Source organism: Gallus gallus, chromosome 9, assembly GCF_016699485.2.
Source record: "Gallus gallus isolate bGalGal1 chromosome 9, bGalGal1.mat.broiler.GRCg7b, whole genome shotgun sequence".
Classification (NCBI taxonomy): domain Eukaryota; kingdom Metazoa; phylum Chordata; class Aves; order Galliformes; family Phasianidae; genus Gallus; species Gallus gallus.
This window is the reverse complement of record NC_052540.1, coordinates 20,751,939-20,771,602: the sequence shown is the minus strand read 5'-3', so window position 1 is coordinate 20,771,602 and position 19,664 is coordinate 20,751,939. Positions and strand designations below refer to the sequence as shown.

General features: G+C 38.8%; 1 protein-coding gene across 4 annotated transcripts in view; it reads right to left on the bottom strand.

The window, feature by feature from the left end:
* The window catches only part of LOC107054133 (SLIT and NTRK-like protein 3), an 80,315-nt gene extending 61,672 nt beyond the window's left edge, over positions 1-18,643 (bottom strand). For all 4 annotated transcript variants that reach the window (XR_006930963.1, XR_006930962.1, XM_040706113.2 and 1 more), the window contains exon 1: positions 18,600-18,643. The gene's annotated coding sequence lies outside the window, so the exon portion shown is untranslated. The remainder of the gene's footprint in view (positions 1-18,599) is intronic.
* Between the last annotated feature and the right edge of the window lie 1,021 nt (positions 18,644-19,664).

Here is a 19,664-nt window from a genome sequence, read left to right as displayed (position 1 = left end):
ATGTCTTTAACTGATTTAACTGTGGGTGAAATTGTGCCAACAATTTTCTCAAGAGCACGTTTGGAGTAGTTGTATCAACAGACTGTCAGATTAGAACATATTCAAACACAAAGTTCAGATTGCACATTGTGTCACTGCCCCTTGGATGGGTTTTGAATCTAGTAGCTTTGGTAGAGCCCTTTTAAAGAAGCACAATAAGCAATTGCTATGGAGTATTGCTGTTGTTGTTGTTGTTAATTAATTAATGTATTTCACATTTCTTCTAGGATCAATTTCATTTACATAATTAGAGGAATAATTTTAAATGGCCTGTGTCTATGGAAATCATTTTCCCACTCTACAAAAGCAAACTGTATTTGCAGAAAATTCATATCTTGTAGGTGTGTCTTCACCCATGCAATGGCATTTCATACATCAACCACTCTCAGGAGTTCTTTCTTTGCACACAAGACACACACATAGTCAGAGATAACGCTTGCAAAGTCTACAATGTGATAGAGTATATAACAGAATACATTCTGGCCTTTCATTTTGTGATGTAATGAATGAAAACTGCAGAGCCTAGCACATACATTTTGTATACAAATCACCTCAGCTTGGTACCCGGGGGATAATGTGCAGAGATTTTTGTAGTCTGGAAGATCTCGTGTGCAGCCATCCTTACATGTGCATAAATCAAGAGCAAAGGCATCTTCTGCTGCAAAATGGTGGGAGCAGACCAGGCACAGCCCAGCTCAGAGAGAGGGGCATCTGAGCTCTGAGCGAGGGAGCACATCTGAGGGAGTAACTCCACTTTGCAGCACAACTACAATCTGAAATGCTGCGCAAAGAAGGGAAGCAGTGGGTCTGGACTAGCACTGCCCTGGACTTCATCGAGCCACTCTGGTTGCTCACTTGATATTCCCCTTGAAAATAAATTCAATTAGATTCGGATACAGCAATGTGGTTGGTTTTTTTTTTTTTTTTTTTTTTTTTTTTTCCTCTCTGACAACACATTTTCCTCCATCCACTCCTGCAAACACCAGTCTGCCTGCTGGTGAGCTTCCTACACACATCACCAAGGTCAGCATGGCCTTCTGAGCCCCACTGGAGACCCTGAATGCATGGGACACCTAACCCTGCACAGTAAATATTGATCGTATTCCTCTCATTTCTATTTAGTCTTATTCATTCTGAATCCCCCTTCCTGCTTTGTCTTTTAAATGTTATTTGTACCATTTTATCATTGCTTTTCATTTTTTCCCTTCCATAAAAAGCAATAAAATATTAATGTGGCATAGAAAAATCTGTCTGTGCTGGTAGTCTCTCAGAACCATTGATGAATCCATGAATAAAATATGAGTCTTTATTTTGCTTGTTGTATATCAGATTTCAGGTGTTTATTATATTTTCTGTGAAGTAAGCTTGTCCAACAGAGCTTCTGCTTGTTTGTTTGCTTGCTTGCTTTTACTTTAGGTAACCCTTGATTTATTAACCTTTGGAAAAGGTAATATCTGATATGGTCTTACATGAAACATGAAACTTTCATTTGGATCAATTTTCTACTCTCTCTCATCCAGAAAAGAAAAAAAAAAAAACAAAACAGCAAAAACATCTTTTTCATTCTCTTGCTGTGAAGCCACATTTTCCAATATTACCTTGGCCTAAGAAGAGATCTTTTAAATGCAAAGATTGATGTTCACTATAAAACCAAACACCCCCAAACTGGGGTATTGTAACAGGAACACTATTTGATGTGGAAAATACTGCTATCTTTAGCAATCTTAATCAACATCTTTATTCCAATTACACACTAATCTGAAAGTTTAAGTGATTTTTTTAAAACTATAATTATGCCTTAGTCTCTTTGTGCAAGACTGATGACAATATAAATCTGAGGCAGTTTCTCTGGAGATGTCTGCACTGCCTACAGTTATGCTGGTTCACTGACAAAGGATCTGCTCATTTGGGTGGTATGTTCTTGAGATAATCTTATCAGAGATGGATTTTTATAGCCTCGATTTTCTAACAATCTGTTTAACCAAGGCAAAAAAACTTTGTCTTAAACCTATGAAACAGAGATAAAGAATTAATGATGAACAACTGTCCCTCCAAGGGATGACAGCAAACAGTTTATGCCAGCAACTATAAGAAATCACTGCCCATTTAGGGTCATATGGCTGTCCCTGTGGGACACACCATAATTAAAATATAGATCCCTCTGCTACAGAAATGCAGATAAAAATCCTGATAAGCTGAACTCTACATGTTCAGTTTGGAGAAGAAAAGTCTACCCTTTCAATGAAAAGCCTATTACAGATTTGGATTTAGAAAGGAATAAAGATGTTGTAGAGTCCATAAATAAAAATCACAATATTAATATTCAAAATGAATAAACTTTTAAAATTCACTCTGAAAAAATATTTCTATGTCCTTTATCTGTATATAGTGTTATGATTGTTTTACAGCCATACTGTAGCTATCTTTGTTATTGAATAGTTCTTAGGTAATCATTGCATCATGGTTACCAGGTCATCAGGTCCTGAAGCTCATCAGTGGCCTTTCCAAGAGAAGACATTATTAAAGACAAAAGGAAGCTGAAGTCCACACTGAATTTTGGGTGAAGGCAGAAGGGTTAGGAGAAGCTGCCAGATGGGTAACATCCCATGATAGAAGTCCCCTAAACTCACAGGTCTATGCACACTCACAGGCCTTAAGGGGAAATACAGCGGTTGGCTGATAGCACATTCTGTAGCACTATAATATTTACTGCTAATGATTAATAGCATACTGCACAAACACCACTGTATAATATCAATGCAGTGCTGAGGATTTTCTTTCTTTCTTCTTTGCTTTAAACAAACAATACACCCAGAGCAACATTTTTCCCCTCTATACTCCTGTATTACAAAAGATCAGTGCCAAGCTGGGGAAGGAGCCTTCTCCCATTGCCCTCTACAGTTCACACTTTTCCTTCCCATCTTCTGGAAAGAGTCAGCCCTTGAGTGGGTCCTTAAAACAACAAGAGTCACACAGAAAACATCCAATGAAAGGAAAATAGAAACCTCAGAGGAGTTTGAGGAACATAGGTTAGATACTGCGGTGGCCTAAATTATGGCACGGAGCGATTATCATCAAATAGACGAGTCAAATGGCAAATACACAAACAAATCATGACCTAGCCACAGACCCTCTGCAAGCAACCACTAAAGAAACTGTTTTGAAGAAACTGCTTAAACCATTCTGTCTGTGACTGAAGATGTAAGATGACAATAAGCCTTGCACTACCTTCAATATGAGGTGAATTTGCTGAGCTGTGGAAAAAAAAAAAATAGAAAAAAAAATGCATCACACCATGTTTTGGAGGAGGAATCAGACGTTTCCATGCACTCCTATTATTATGGGGTTTTTTGTTCAGTTGGTTTCTTTCTTAGCAAACTATTCCCTAGAGAAATGAGGGATACTGGGTCTGAGGATTTCAGACAAAGAAGATGACTTTATTGACTGGTATTCCTTACTACAAAGTTACAATTAAAAATAAGTATTAAAACTGGTTAGAGGGTAACCTGGAACTCTGGAGCTGGCAGTTCACAATAAAAATCACATCATGTTCTCCTTGTCAGAAAAGCCATCCCCAATCCAATTTCAAAGTTCTGCAGTGGTAATTGAAGGCTGCAGGAGACTGTTCAGCAAAACTTCAGATTAGGACTCAGCTGAGAACACATCAGCATGCAGCAATATCTTAGCCACGTCTTGAATGGCTTCTGGGCAGGCAGCGTTGAGAGCAGGGCTTAATATTACGAGAGCCTCACAATCTGTATACTCAAGAATTAAGAGTATATAAGTCAGGAAGTGGATACAGCAAACTATTTGTCAGAAATTAGGTCTACAAAAACCAAAGTATTGATCTTATAACTCATTTAGCTTCTGTACTTCGAGGGCAGGGCTGTGTGTTTTGGCCAGGAAGAACAATACTGCTGCCAGAAGATCAGTCTGTGTGAGACTGAAAGATCATCCTCTGAGTTCCTAAACAGTATGAATATATCTCACATAAATATATTTATAAAGATAGGATAATATATGCTTAACCTTTACAGAAAAGGTCAGGACTAAGCCCTTAGGTATCTCATTTCAGAGAATCACAGAATCACAGATTTGCAGGGGCTGGAAGGGACCTCAAGAGATTATCGAGTCCAACCCCTAGGAAGCTGAAGCATGCATTTCTGTAACTGTTTAAACCCATTCCTTCACATTGCCTCTATTATATTCTACTTTACTTTTTTTCTTGGTACTGCGACTGAGTAATTTTTAAAATATAAGTTTCCTGTATTGTAATTCTCAGTTCCTAAGACATCACCATGCAAGGCTGTTGCAGCTTTGAAAAGCGCCTCAGTCCTTGTGGAGCTTCTCCTCTATCCCAGTATGACACAAGAAAGCAAATTAGTCAACTTTCGTGCTTTTCCTTTCTTCTTTTCTTTTTTTAAATGAGCAAGTGCTCTGTGATCTTATCTGGTTCTGATTTGTGGTAGCTGCTGATCTTCTATGCTTTGGTGGCTGATGGATGATGTGAGTTATAAAATATTAAGGCAAAGAGAAGGGCAGCCTGTGAGATTACTAATCAATTTTCTAAAGAATTATCTAGCAGAAGTGCCAGTTTTAAATTGTTTCCTATTTCTTTTTAATTTAAACAAAGCCATCTAAGGTGGCCTGCTGGCATCTGTCTGTGTTGACTTTCATGTATTTTATTGGTCTTTTAGTGTTATGTCTATTGCTCATCAGTGACTCTGAACATCCCCATAGTTTCTCAATGAAAATAAAAGATGCTTAGTGTGGAAATCATTTCCCTCATTCGGGGACACATTACGTTTAACAATATAATGCTGAATGTCTTTTACATTACTATTATTAAGCAAACTGCAATTTAGGCTCTCCCATCCTAGGTGCTGTGATTCATAATGGGACACACACTGACACTTGATCTCATGCAATGAATGAAAGAGATACAACATGGGGAAGAAAAGTTATCACCGTCCTCTTCTGCTGGCATAGAGAGGAGGTGCAGGAAGAGTTGTTCAGTTTCACATAAAATAGCCTGTGGCACAGTCAGGTGCTGAACTTTGCTGCTGGGCTCTTCATCTCAGCCCCAGGGACACACATCCATTCTCGTATTTCCAGAGAAACAGGGGTTCGTCTTTCTGTAGATGTTAGAATGAATCAAGAGCAGAAAGCAATAACCTGATACACTGTAAATTTGTGGGTTATTGTCAATATAAGTAGGATTACAAAAAATCACTGTGGATCACTTTTTCAAGTGTTTGATGAAACAGCTTCTTTGACTTGAGAATGCGGAGGAAATCATCTGTCAGCTTCTTTAGAATTTGCTATGTTTCTCAGAGAAGCAAGAGAGAAAAAATTCTTGAGCCTTGAAGAACAATAATTAGTGTGTGTTAATTTGCAACTCTTCACATTTGCCTTCAAATAATCACAATGTAGCAGCTAAATGAGGCTGCGCGATTGTTCCTGCAATAATACCACTTACAACAAAATGATCTGTTTTTGCTATGAATACATCCGTAGAAGTCTTGGCAGAGCTTTCATAAAAGCCTATTGGACTTTTCCACCCAGATCTACAATACAATATCTGATTATCCCCTCCATTATTTCCATCAGACAGTAATAGTATTTCACATTACTTAAAAAAATCAAGGGCAACCTCCTCAGCTGCTCTGAACAGGAAAGTTGCCTGGGCTGGCAGTCCTGAGGTTACACCCGCGAAAACGCATTTATGCTTTAAACAATGTAAATTGTTTATTAAATTGTTTATATCAGTAACAGCAAAACACGGAATTTGTCTGACCTACTTCAGGTAAAATACGCCTTAAATTATTTTTTATTTTCTCTTTAGATTCCAACAGCTTTTCTGGTGGTAATTTTTATAATGAGAGGAAAATCCTGGATAAGACAAATGGTTTAAACATTTAAATATAATGATTAAACCAGTTATGGTAAGCTTACTTAATCTGGAAAAAGCTGAGCAGTGCAATGATGCAGAGAATTAGCACAGAGGCTGCAAGCAGCAGCAGGGCTCGGAGCATCCAATGACAGTGCCGCCAAGCTTGGTAACGCGCTCCTGTTACCAACAGTTCTGAAAGGAGGAAGAAGGTTCTTCCACCAAGCAGGGACAACAACAGCTCAAGTGATTTATGAATAAGAGTTTTGTTTGGCTTCCAAGCCAGAGCAAATTTTCCCTTACTAAGGGCTTCAGGATGAGACCTGGCATGACAAAAGGCAATAGATCGAGAAGGATGTAAGAAGTTTGCAAAATGCAGAATGTCACTTATGTGCATTCAAAGTCATTTCCTAGTTCTCTTCCTAGGCTGCGTGCCAAGCAAAGTAGAGCTCTCACATTAAGAACGAATCACAAATTTTACAGAGTAAAGATAGTTTTTGTTCACTGGATTTATGGAGGAACATAGAAGAAGAAAGCCAAACCATGTGGTTAGAATTTAGGTAAATATTATGATATTTACAGAAAAGAATGCAAACTCTGACAGTGAGGTCATCCATCTGACACTGGTGCTTTCTTTTCCTTTTAAACTCCAACCACATCAGCAAGTCTTCACGTTTATTGGACTTCAAGTATCACTTGCAAGTCCTTGAAGGAGAATAGGACTAAACATTTATCACAACAGGATCATAATGAAAGAGGAATGCCTGCTTCTTCAAAAATCTTGTTAACTTGTTAAGAAGCACTGTTCCCGCCCCCTCCCCCCCCTCTTTTTTTTTTTTCTTTTTTCTTTTGGCATGTGCCTACCGCAATATATACAGGAGAGAAAATGAAAGACCTCTTTCCCAGCACAGAAGTCTTTTTTCCTCTTTATTTTCCCAGTTGCTCTCAAGGACAATAGGTTATTAGTGGCCTTTCACTCTCCAGCGCAGCAAATTTTCAGGCTTCAGAATTTTTACCCTGTTGACTGAATGCATTCCATTGAATTTCCTTATTTCTTTCTTGTTGCTAAGGTCTGTTTCAGTTTTTGATAGAATAATTAACTGCTACACAGAACAGGAGAATAAAACTGGAAGCATAAGGGTAATGACAAGGAGCTCAAATAACCTCAGAATGGTAAGAACTGACTTTTTACTAGCAAGAGGTTCTTAAAAATTAGGGGAAATCATTTAAGAGTGGCTACAACAAAAGCATTTTAAAACTTACTGAGTGAAAAAGTAAAATTAAACATTTTCTTACAAAATTAAAACTTGCACTTGCTCTGGGCTTCCAAAAAGCTTGAAACTTGCTAATGATAAATTTAAAAAAAAAAAAGATGCATGCATTTTATTTAATATTTTTTTTTTTTTTATCTTGGGATGTTTTCCCAATGATTTATCAGTCTTTTGTAGATTAAAAACTTAGTGAAAGTGCCAAAAAATTATCATATCAGCATGATAAATTGATCTGTCTCTATTTTTGGTGGAAAAAGTACAGGTAAAACACTTTCTACAAGAGCAATGACACAGTGTGCAAGGGAAAGACCACATTGTTTTTCATTATTAGTTATTGGGCTTCCTCCTTGTCCAATGATGGGTTGGATATTAGGAAAAGAAAAAAAAAAAACTTCAAAAGAGAGGTCAAAGGCTGAAACAGGCTGCCCAGAGAGGTGATGGAGTCACCATCCCTGGAAACACTCAAGAAACATTTAGATGTTGTACTAAGGGACATGGTTTAGTGGGGGAATATTAGTGGTAGATGGATGCTTGGACTGGATCATCTTGGAAGTCTCTTCTAACCTTGATGGTTTTACAATTCTATTCTATGCTTTTTTGTTGTTATCCCTAAAGAGCATCTCTGTGACACCCACATGTGTCAAACAGAAGTGAAACATTTTCTTCTTTTAGTCTTTTTAGTCTAAAGAACTACACATCTCCTATGTACCTTTGTAGGTGTACACTAAGGGGCAGAGAGCACCATTCCCTCAGACAAAACAATCATCATAGGAATTCAGTGCAATTATTTCATGTGGGTTTTTACTCAGAAGAAAGCAGAATAATACTGGGCAAGAGCAGAAGATGCAATTCCCAGCACCTCTCATCTCTCTTGAACGTCTCTGTTGCAGCACATGGCTGGCTTCGTGTGCCATCCCTACTGCAGCACTGATTACAGTGCACCAACTGGCAGCTGGTATTCAGTGGGATCAATTTTCAGTGTCCTGATAGTTATTAACTGAGCTCAGCAAAACAAACAAACAAACAACAACAAAAACAAACAAACAAACAAAACAACGAGAAAAGTAGAGAACTCAAAATCCTCTGATTTTGTGCATTTCTATTAATACTTAAATTGTAATGAACACCCTATGTGATATTTTATCTTGAGCAAACAAGAGAGGAAAGCAATCGCACACAAAAAAAGAATTCAGCCATCAGCAGTGGTTAGTTGTGTATTAAGCAAGGCAGCAATTTTTATCAATTAGTTCTCTGTATAAACACATTGGTGATGGTCTCCTAAGAAACCACGGAGATCCAAACAGCACTGAAATATGTGATAAGTTGTCACATCTACTGCAATGTCGCAGTATTGGTCACTCAAGGAAAAGCAAAGTCCATAAATTTTCACCACTAAACATACATGATTTTCATTCTAAAAATGGAGGGACTGTATCTGATGTTACATCACAATGACTAGAAGCAAATCTAATCCTGGCTACTTTTGTTGACATTACTTTTTAACTGTGGAAGATGGAAAATTTTACTCCTATTTTCAAAGGTGCACTGGAGCTAATGCACTGCAGGTCAGCTTCAAGAACCTATCAACACACCCAGAGAAAACTCGTGTGTATTTTTTTACTCATCGCGTTGAAAATTTTCTAAATAAACTCACTGAAATTCATCTGTGTGTCAAAATTAGGAGGAAAAATGAAAAATAAAGCTGTCAAAGAATCACCAGAAGGAAGAAAGGAGGTGACACGTCTATTCAGTCTATCACTAACGCAAGCCAGAGTCACCTGTCCTGAAAATATTACTGCTAGATATTTAATCCTATTCGAAACTTTGAACTTCATGGCAAATCCATGCAGAATTATACAGTACTCTTACTACCAGTGACACACAAGCATTTGTAAGAGGTTCTCTGCCCAAACTTTCAACCTGATGTGCTGTTCAAAGCAGCCTTGACAAAACAGAGGAGCGCAATCAACTGTCATTAATTATGGATGTGTGCAAAGAGCATATGGATTTCTTCAAAATCAACTTGTTGAAAAACCTCAAAGAATGTTGCAATATCTTGCATTGCAATATCTTTCTCTCTGGGTGATTTAAGATAATAATTATGAGGTTTATTAAGTATTAATAGAAAAGGCCACAACCTCAGCCATGTAAACCTGGGCTCACATGTCGTCAAGTTACAAAGCCAAACACCAGAACTGCCATAAATATAACGCAAGCCATGCTTGCTAAAAGCTCAGTGACATCTCAATATGACATAATATGTCATTCCATAATGCCAAAACTGAACAGGATCTGCTGTTTTCCATACCATGGAAAAACGATTTCAGCTGTTAATCTAATTAATGCACTCTAAGATTATATTTTGTCCCTTGTTCGGTGCCACGGCACCAAACAGTTTCATTCCAACAGACAGAAAACATAAAAAGCAAGATGTTAAATTTACAAAATTATGCAGCTTAATGTTTTTAAACAAAGGAACAAAGGTCATTGTGCTTTATAACACCCACAGCAGTGGGCACTACATTGTGTGAACCGGAACAGATGTCATGAGAGCACAGAAGGCAAAGTATGTTCCTAAATGGAATAGATCTTGATCTTCAATATTTTAATACTATCACTTCATTTTGTTGGTTTATTTTTGCTTGAATTCAAAATGAAAATGGTTTTTACAATTCTCATTCAAAGAGAAATTCCACTTTTTTTTTCTTCCAAATCTAGCACTATTATTTCATCTTACTGTTATTTAGCAGCAAAAATTAGCAGAGCTTTTTTTTTTTTAAGAACTTAGGGCCATAGAATCATAGAACAGCCCACACTGAAAGGGACCTCAAAAGAGCATCAGGTTTAACATTTCATGAGAGAAGCCTAAATGAAGTAATCATCCATGTGGCTGGAACAGTATAATCCTTCAACTGTTGGTACTATGCACAGAATTGGAGCTTTTCAACAACCTGACTACTTAGGGCTCAACCAACAAGATTGTTCATGAACAACCTCCTTCATTTATTCTCCCCAAATTGAACAAAAATGAACAAACTGAAATGCTGTTACGTATTTCCTGCGAAAGGACTTCATTTTAACCTCACCTCCAAATGTTTTTTTCTTTCCACGTTCTCTAAATTTCTCTTCTGTGTCCCACCTCATTGCTTACATTTTCAGGGCTGTTTCATTCTTTCCCCCATTTTGGATCAGTCCTGCCCACCCCTAAGCTGCTCCCCCACTGCTGGCGGCGATGCTCACTGGGCTCACTTGGCTACTACAGCTTTTATAGCTTGGAAAAAGCCTGAGGCAAGGTTTATGAGTCCTATCTGTAGCCATTTAAGGATATCATATTTAACAGCTGTTTCTCTTTATGTGTAGCATACATCATATAACAAGTTGTATTTACATTACAGATACTGGTCTGCAGTTTCTGCTCTCTGACAGAGGAGATCCTTATGCCACACTGCAATTACTTGAGATTTTCAATGGTGTATGAACAGTTGGGCTCAGAAACCATCAATCAACCACATTTTTTCTGGCCTGAATGTTTATCATTAAAATGGTCTCAAAGCTATTTTCATTGTCTGTCATCTGACAAGGAAAACCTGATTTCAGTTTCACCAGAGCTCTCTGCATCAAGAAATCAGCTTCCACCCTCCTAATTATCCTGGACTGACTTGTACTTTGGATCTCCTGCACTTCAGCCCTCTTCCATTTAGTAACAATGTAATAATGGCATTTAGCTCCCAGCAACCATGGGAGATTCAGCCGGCATTTTCTGTCATTGCTCACTCCATTTTGGGAATCAATAACAGAAGATATATATATCTATATATGTATATATACATATACATATATGGCTTTTCAATTTCTCACCAAGTGGCACTTGTACATGTCTCACAGGGCCATCAAATGACCTAGGAAAACCCTACGCGCATTCTCAGGCAGAGATTTGGCTTGACCTGAAATTAGTAAACCCCTCTCCTCTCTCTTAAGTAATGAGCTCTTTTTTTTTTTTTTGCCCAGATTGTATTTGCATAGCTCTACTGACACCAGACAAGGCAACGGGGAGAGCTTGCTTTATATGTTGCTAACAATCTCCACCTTTAATCTTTGTGTTTGCAGGATGTCTCTTTAGATCAAACTCACAGTATAGTTTTGCCAAAAAAATATGTGGTTTTTTGTGACATTATTTATATTCTCCCTCCTTCTAATAGGAAAATTCTCACACAGATTTTTTTTTTCCCCCTTTCTGGATAAAAAATAGATGTGTTTAGCTGCAGATGCTGTTATTAGATGTCTAGGTGTACTGAGGGACATAGTTTAATGGGAAATATTGCTGTTGAGTGGGCAGTTGAACTGGATGATCACGGATGTCTTTCCCAACCTCATTGATTCTGTGATTAAATGAAATATTACCATAACAAAGTTTGTTAATTCATTAATATCTCTTTAACATTCTCAGCAACGTGAATTAAAAAGCAATATAATTACAGTAGTTGTCATGTTACTTTGACTCTAAAGCAAATCATCAATAAATAAGATCAAATTGAGTCACAGTGATCTACACAAGATGAAGGTTAGGCAAAAATTGAAGTCATAGTGAAAAAGATCCCAGTGATCAAAAAAGTATTACTCACACTGATGAAATGTTTCTGTCTTTTCTCAAAAACTCAAATATTAATAATATGCAGAGAAAAATATCAATATTTACAATATACTTACTGTCTTCATTGGCTGCCAACAATGAAAAACGCATGCATGGCTACTTCTGAAATTTGTAAGCAGCACAATGAGTCATCTGCAGCAAGAGTTCAGATAGAAAATTTTTGAGGCTAACATGTTACCAGATGAAATGGAATAGGTTGGTGGTGGGTTATAACACCCTCTTAGCACTTGTAGCCTCAGAACATGCTGTTTTTCTCTGTTTTGTTTGTGATGTTCGGATCTGATGTGCTACTACACCATGGTGAATCAGTCTAGAACACAGGCACTTGAGTCAAACTGAGTTGTTCTATGTGTATTGTTGTTCCTATCTTTGCCGCTGTAATACTTTCTTTGTTGCACAAACTCTACAAAGGAGGGACTTGTATAATTTCTCTCTTTTATTTTTTTATATTTGCTTTTTAGTGCTCTTTGTAAGAGCATACCTGGCATAATAGAGCTCTGATTTTCTTGGCACCCTGGGTGTAGTAATATATACTGTAATGACTGCTGCACAATGTCATGCCGAAATCAGCTGAAAGCCTCTTTGAGCCCACTCTGACTGTAGGAAAGCACAGAGCTAATAAAAACAGATAAAATACGATTCCAAGGAAGTCCTTTTAAACATGCCAGCTATTGGCATTAGGCAGTAGATAAATATCAAATATTAATATTTTTATTAACTGAGAGTCTGAAAGTAATCTAATTAAAGCCCTAATAAAGAAAAATATTTGCCAAAGACTTAATCACACCTTGCTGTATTTCACTCCATTAGGTCTGAAATCTTCATTTTAAAGAACTGCCTCATTCTGGGCACCAATAGAGGCAACTAATTGGGAAGCAACAGCTGTTGTAGTATCATTTACTATAACCAAGACAGAGATGTGGTGAGAAAGTATTTTGTTACAAATAATATCAAGACAGATACTGGTGTTTCTCCAAGTTAGCAGAGGAAACGTATTCTCCCCACTGTGAAGACAGGGCAGAATTTCTCCCTGCACTCTGCTGGCTCTAAGCCACCCCCTTGAGTTTGTTCATATCTTTGAGTGTTCACAGTAGCTGTAAATGGGCATGATGGGAGCTGGAGATAATAGTTGCAAGGAAAAAGGAAATATTTCCCACATCAATTCTCTAGACCTCAGCTGAAAACAAGAGATACAACATGGTTGTGTCTCTGAGAACACCAAAGCAAACAACAGGCAAAACAAGATGAAGTTTCTCCAGTCCATCCTGTGTGAGCTAGCAGGGCTGTTTCCTAGAACAGATACCGAAGTCAGTTTTTCAGGCTGGTTTTAAGACTCCCAGATGAAGAGATAACCTGGGGGAATATTCTATGATATTTCTTTACCTGATGTTCAATCATCATTTTTCTTTTTCTTACTTTTCATGAAATAACCCCAGGGTATGAAATTGAGCATGTTATGTCGCTTAATTTGACTCTACAGCATACAAAGTGGGGAAAAATATTAGCAAAAGGAAAAGAACAGACGCTTTAGTTGAGATAAAGCAAGGCTAATTATTTATGCTATGAAAGAATCTCATTCAATATTTGTAAGTTTAATGTGCAACACATTAATATTGAAAATAATTATATAGAGAGCCTTTATTGTCTGTAGGCATAATTGTTTCCCCCTTTATGTTTTCTTATTTTACATAAGAGGAAAATGAGTTGCACTGTTAGAGTGAATTGTCTGAGTTTACTGATACTACATCTCTCAGAGTGAGGAATCTTTGCCCTCAATCGCAACTTTCCTCTTTTCTGTGCTCTAAACTAATTCATATATGTGTGTATCTCTGTCAAACACAACACACGACATGGTATAAGAAGTGGTTATGCTTTTTTGATCGCAAAAAAGAGGACAATAAAAGCTAAACACCTCTAAAACCCTGAGGCAAAAAGGGAGTAAGCAGCATTATACGAGTGTGGGTTTAAAAATAAATAAAACGCACATATGAGATTGCAGAGAAGATGTAAGGAATCGCCTGCCTTGCCAGGCCGTAAAATGAAGTGGAAAACAGCAGCCATAAAACACTAAGTAGGAAACGTGGTTTAAATTTTACACTAGTTTGTAGGGCTGTGAAGTTGCATACCTCTGTTCAATCCCTACACAGCATGTACACTGCCAAAGACTGAACATTATTTAAATTTCCTCTAACCTCCCCGTCCTTTAAGCATCGCTGATAGGCAGCATAACCTTCTGTCTCTTGCATTTTCTCTAGCTCTCTTTGGTAGCTCATATTCACGTGTTCCCAATAATGAAGGCTTTCTGCTGATAAAACTCTTACATATTTAAATGGGGTTTTCAAGTGAACGTAGTCTGCTCTTCTAAACTTCCAGACAAGGCAAGCAAAAAAGAACTCAATTTAAAGGAAGGAGATATCAACCAGATGGGTAAAAATATGGTCTCTGTGTGCCTGCACTAAAATGAGAGAAGTTATAAAGCAAGATGAATTGGTTTTCTAAAACATGCTAATGTTGTTACTTCACTGTTTTCTTGTTTTGTGTTGTTTTCCACAATACTCGAAAAATGCCTTTTTTTCCCCTTGAATAAATTAATGCAACACTGCGATCAAGCTTCCTTCCAATCTGAGATGGTGAGCCTTGGCAGCTGAGAATGCAGCAGGACTGCAGAAGTTATTCTTGACGAATTCTGACTGCAAATGGACAGATCCTATTCATCACCAGGACCAATGAAACCAGGGGTTTGCAAAAGGGATTCATTCAGTTAAAACTCCATGTCTTCATTCAAACAGCTACATGAAAGGTCTGATTTGATGTCGTGCCTTAGCAGCCAATGTGCGCTTTTGGACTTAAGACCATTCTCAATGTAGTTAAAGAACTTAAAGCAATCAGTTTTCAAAAAGGGTTATTCAAAAGCTTTGATTGCGCAGTGGAACTAGACCTCTCTGTAAAACCCACTCTTTATTAGGACTCCAGGAACAACACTTAACAGCATATTATCAAGTCAAAGTTGACAGCAGCACTTTCTTGGAGAACTCAAATCAAAAGTTATACCTAGCAGGAGTTGGTCCTGAATGGTTTGTAGTAGGAAACCAAATGCTGTGCTGTTATTTTGTGTTTGAGACATATTCTATGTTTGAAAAGCTGGGGAGCAGGGACTTGCCCTAGAGGCTCCTTAGGGCCTCTCTGAGAGGAGGCTTGGACTAACACAGAAAATGCAGACTTCTATCACCAGGCAAAATGAGAAAAGATGGAATTATCAACGCCTTTTCTAAACCATCTTGCTTTTGATACAAGTATCTCAGCAATAAGGGATAAAAAAAGGAACAGTAGAGCTCTTCTCCTGAAGGCAGTATAAGAGACAAATGTCTTTTCTACATCAGAAGAATGTGGACTGACATAACTAATCTACTAAAACCTCATCAAGCCTTGATTGACCACACATCTGGGTGTATGAGGAAAGCATACTGAAATCAGATTAAAACATGCCAAAATCAGCCTCCTGGCACAGGTATAAAGCCATCACAGTGGCAGAAGTCAGGCCAAGTGAGAAAGAAGATAGAAGGCAAAATACAGGCTGGCTCCAGGGATCAGGGAGAGGAAAAGAAGATACAAAACAGTATTAAAAGGTGTTTCTTCATTTCCTGTCTCTGCTGCTTAACACACACACACACACACACACACACACACACACAAGCCTACCAAGAGATCATGAGAGGATGAGGGTATTGTGAAAATTTCACAACACTAAAATGCTTTTTTTTTTTTCCCCACCTACATTCATTGAGAGACTGGAAAAAAAAAAAGGGATAAGAGGAGGAGAGGAAATGGTGTGAAGAATAAAGTATTAACATATATATAAAATATCAGAAACATAAATAATTATTTGATATTTTGACTCTTTGAGCATTGTGATCCCCCAAAAGGACTTCTAGGTTCAAGTATTTTTAGATGAAAGGATTACATTTGTGTTGCTATCTTTCCTTTCACTCACATAAGATCTTAAAGCATTTTAGCTGGCAAGAAAGGAATGATCTATAGCTACAAGGCAGCAGGAAGAGGAGCTTCATCATCTTTCATCTGTTGCGGCACTGGACGTGCCATTGCCAACTCCCTGTCCTCACTGAATGGGACATTTTCTCATGGCATTAAAACCATCAGGGAAACATCCAACCAGAGTCCAGAACTGCCATCACACCCTGACAAAGCACACTGTTTTCTTTCTGAAGTATTCTTTTAAAATATATCAATACATGGTGGTGTTTACCAAGGAAGATGGCAGAAGAAACTGTCTCCAGAGGACATACATTAAACTAACTTAAATTGTTAATCTTATACATGCTGTTCATTTCTACATGCTTTTCCATGTAGCAAGCTACAAAGCAATGACATTCACTTGATTTTCCACTTCTCTTGGATGCAATGAGAAGCTGGGGCTGATTCAGCAGAGTAGGAATAATTTTGACACTTGCAGTTACCAGATGAGGTTTAATATAGGGATTCAAGCTCTTATGGGAAATCTGCAAGTGCTTGCAGATTCATAAGTTTGCCCATAAATGTTTAAGAATTTGTGAGTATTATTACAGGCCCATTTTCAATTGCAAATAAAAAGAAGAAAATAAAATCCCTTAAACAGTTTGGGAACTTAACGAAAGATGCATAGCTTAAAATTCACCTCACTGATAGCAGAGCTGATCCACAGACAGAAAAGTTTTGCTAGATGGATCACCAGTTCTCCTGTTGAGAATAATGATTACATCTCCCTGCAAAGCCTGTGGTACATCTGTGTGCAGATACACATCTCCCAACACAAAAGCAGCACCGTTTGAAGGCTCAGTGATGAAATCCTCCCCCTGCAATGTTTCCTGGGGATGACCTGATCTGTTAAAGCCCTCCAACAAATCCAGATTACAGTTATGGAGGAAATCTGCCACCCAGGGCTGCATTTCATGCAGTGCCCAGTTTCCCTCAAATTCCAGCTGTAGCTCCCAGCTCCACCAACACTGCCAGAATGAGGAGTGTAAATAAAACTACGGGGAAAAATACAACACACACAATTTCTTCAAGGGCTTTGACTGTGTGAATCTACCGTAACCTTTGGCATCCTCCTTCTCCCTCTCTATTTTTATCCTGCCTGGACACTGTTGTTTTGACAAGGCTGGGGTGGATGCCAGGACCTGCACCCTGCAGCTGGCTCACTCGTTTTTCTTGTAAACAGTTCCCTGCTTCGATCAGCTTTGGTCACGTTGCTGCGTTACCTGTGCGATAGTACCCAAAGCCCACCCATCCATCTCAAGCCACTTTTCCCACAGTGGAATGCCCGAGAACCCAGCTAGGACTGCAGCAGTGCCATATACTGCGGGTTTGCTTGGCAAAGAATCTCACGGTCATATTACATTTGGATTTCTGAAAAAGACACTGATGGAGGAAAGCGAACAGTTCTAAGTATAATCATTTCTGTTGTGTAAATCACAGAAAGCTTTGTCTGAACCATAGCCCCTTTGCTTTCAGTACTTAAAACCCAACTGGAGACAAGCTCTGCACTACTCTTGAATTACATCATTTAAATCTATTCAATCATCTTCCAATTCCCTTGGTCATTTCAAAGGTTATTCGACTCTATACATTTTTACCATATGATGCGAGTGGACCTCCACTGCTGCTACTACTTTTTTTTTTTTTAATAGGTATCTGCGGAAATTTCTGCATGTTGCGAACAGCAGCAGCTAGATATCAATTGCCAAGATGGATGTCTATGAACATATAGACAAAGAATGTCTTTAAGACGTTCAGAAAGAGGAGAAGGGAGGAGATCAGTGTGCAGAGAGACAGTCACTGCCATCACCTACACTGTAAGTGTGAAACGTATACAAAGCAAGACAAATCATTTAACTCAAAGCAATACTGCAATTCTGTGTCTCGGAGAACACAATCCCCATCTCTTTGCCTCAATACGTTAAGTACAAACTCATCCTTTCCAGCATGAAAATATTTGTAAGCAGAACTCTTCTGTTTAACAACAGGATGTTTTTTGTGTGAAAAGATTACACTTCCTATCCATGAATTTCAGAGTCCCGGTTGCAGAGTCACGAGGTAGAGCATCTTATTATGAGCACGAAGTAGCAGGCAATATATTGGAAGTCAGCACTGCTTTTATCTCCTGCAAGATTTTCCCTAGGATCTGTCATCCGTACATCAGCCTATTCCCCAGTGGGAGCAGGTGGCTGTTTCTCACAAACGTGCAATAAATGATATTACCAAAAGCTACATAAATAAAAAATAAACAGCATGAGAAATTCAATGGTGTTTTGAAATATATGAGACAGGGAAGGATTTGCGATGGAATGGGACGACCTGGTTATACCTTTGAGTGCATAAAAGATTAACCCTTGGGGCACTGTGACAAGGGCCAAAGTCTGCCTGCAGTGGAAATAGGCTGCCAATTGTTATAATTTACCAAGCACAGTGTCACGGAGTTACCTAGATAGATCTGTGCCCGTGACAGGGGGCCGGTAGGCTTGTGGGCCCCCCTCCCCCTTCACTTCCCGAGAAAAACGAAGCGGTGGCAACAATCTAAGAAGGAGAACTTATTTTACTAACTATGATGTTGAGATGCAAGATGACACGATACAATACAATCTAATCGGGAGTAAGTATAATAAACCAAATGGAATGAGGGAGAGAGAGCGAAAGAGCGATAGAGAGGGAGAGAGAGAGAGAGTGAGAGAGTTTCCGAAACCGAAAACCTTACTTGATGAAGGCGCCCGGCTTGGAAAGCACACCCACTCCTCTCCCGGCAGCAAGCGAAAGTGAAGAAGCACCGCGCGCAACCAGATGACGTATCTTCCGTGATGTGTCTTCCTTCTCTGACCGTGAGGTCCTCTGGGATACGTAGTTCTTCTCTTTTGTCCATGATGTTATGATGTGGAATACCAATAGCGAAGTTACAAAACCATGACATTCCACCCCTTATTCTACATCATTATATCATGCTTAATACATATACATAGAACTACTGACTGCACTCCCCCAACATCAAATTCCCTTGTGGTACACATTGAACATCCCCATCTTTCTGCATCACCCACCAAGTGGAGCCAGGTCCCTGGGCAAAAACAGTTCCACGGAGAGGTCTGCCCTTTCCAGAAGCTGGAAGGACCCAAACTGCTTTTCCCAACATGCTCTTTACATGTACTACAGGGACCTTATCTCCCTCTACAGTATGTAGGGAGCTGGAATGGGTAGGACCATCACGATTGATAGATCCCCTGGTGTTGACCAACCAGGTGGCTTCTGCCAGATGCTTCTCCCAGTGCTTAAATGTTCCACCGCCCATTGCCTTCAGCATAGTTTTTAACAACCCATTGTATCGTTCAATCTTACCAGAAGCTGGTGCATGATAGGGGATATGATAAATCCATTCAATGCCATGTTCTTTGGCCCAAGTATTTATAAGAGAATTTTTAAAATGAGTCCCATTATCTGATTCAATTCTTTCTGGGGTGCCATGTCGCCACAGAACTTGTTTCTCCAGACCTAATATGGTATTTCTGGCGGTAGCATGGGGTACTGCATATGTTTCAAGCCACCCAGTGGTCGCTTCCACCATGGTGAGCACATAACGCTTACCATTGCAGGATCGTGGCAAGGTGATATAGTCAATCTGCCACGCCTCCCCATATTTATACTTTTGCCATCGCCCTTCCTCCCAGAGAGGTTTCATCCTCTTGGCTTGTTTGATTATGGCGCATGTTTCACAGTCATGAATAACTTGTGCAATAGCATCCATAGTTAAGTCCACCCCTCGGTCTCTAGC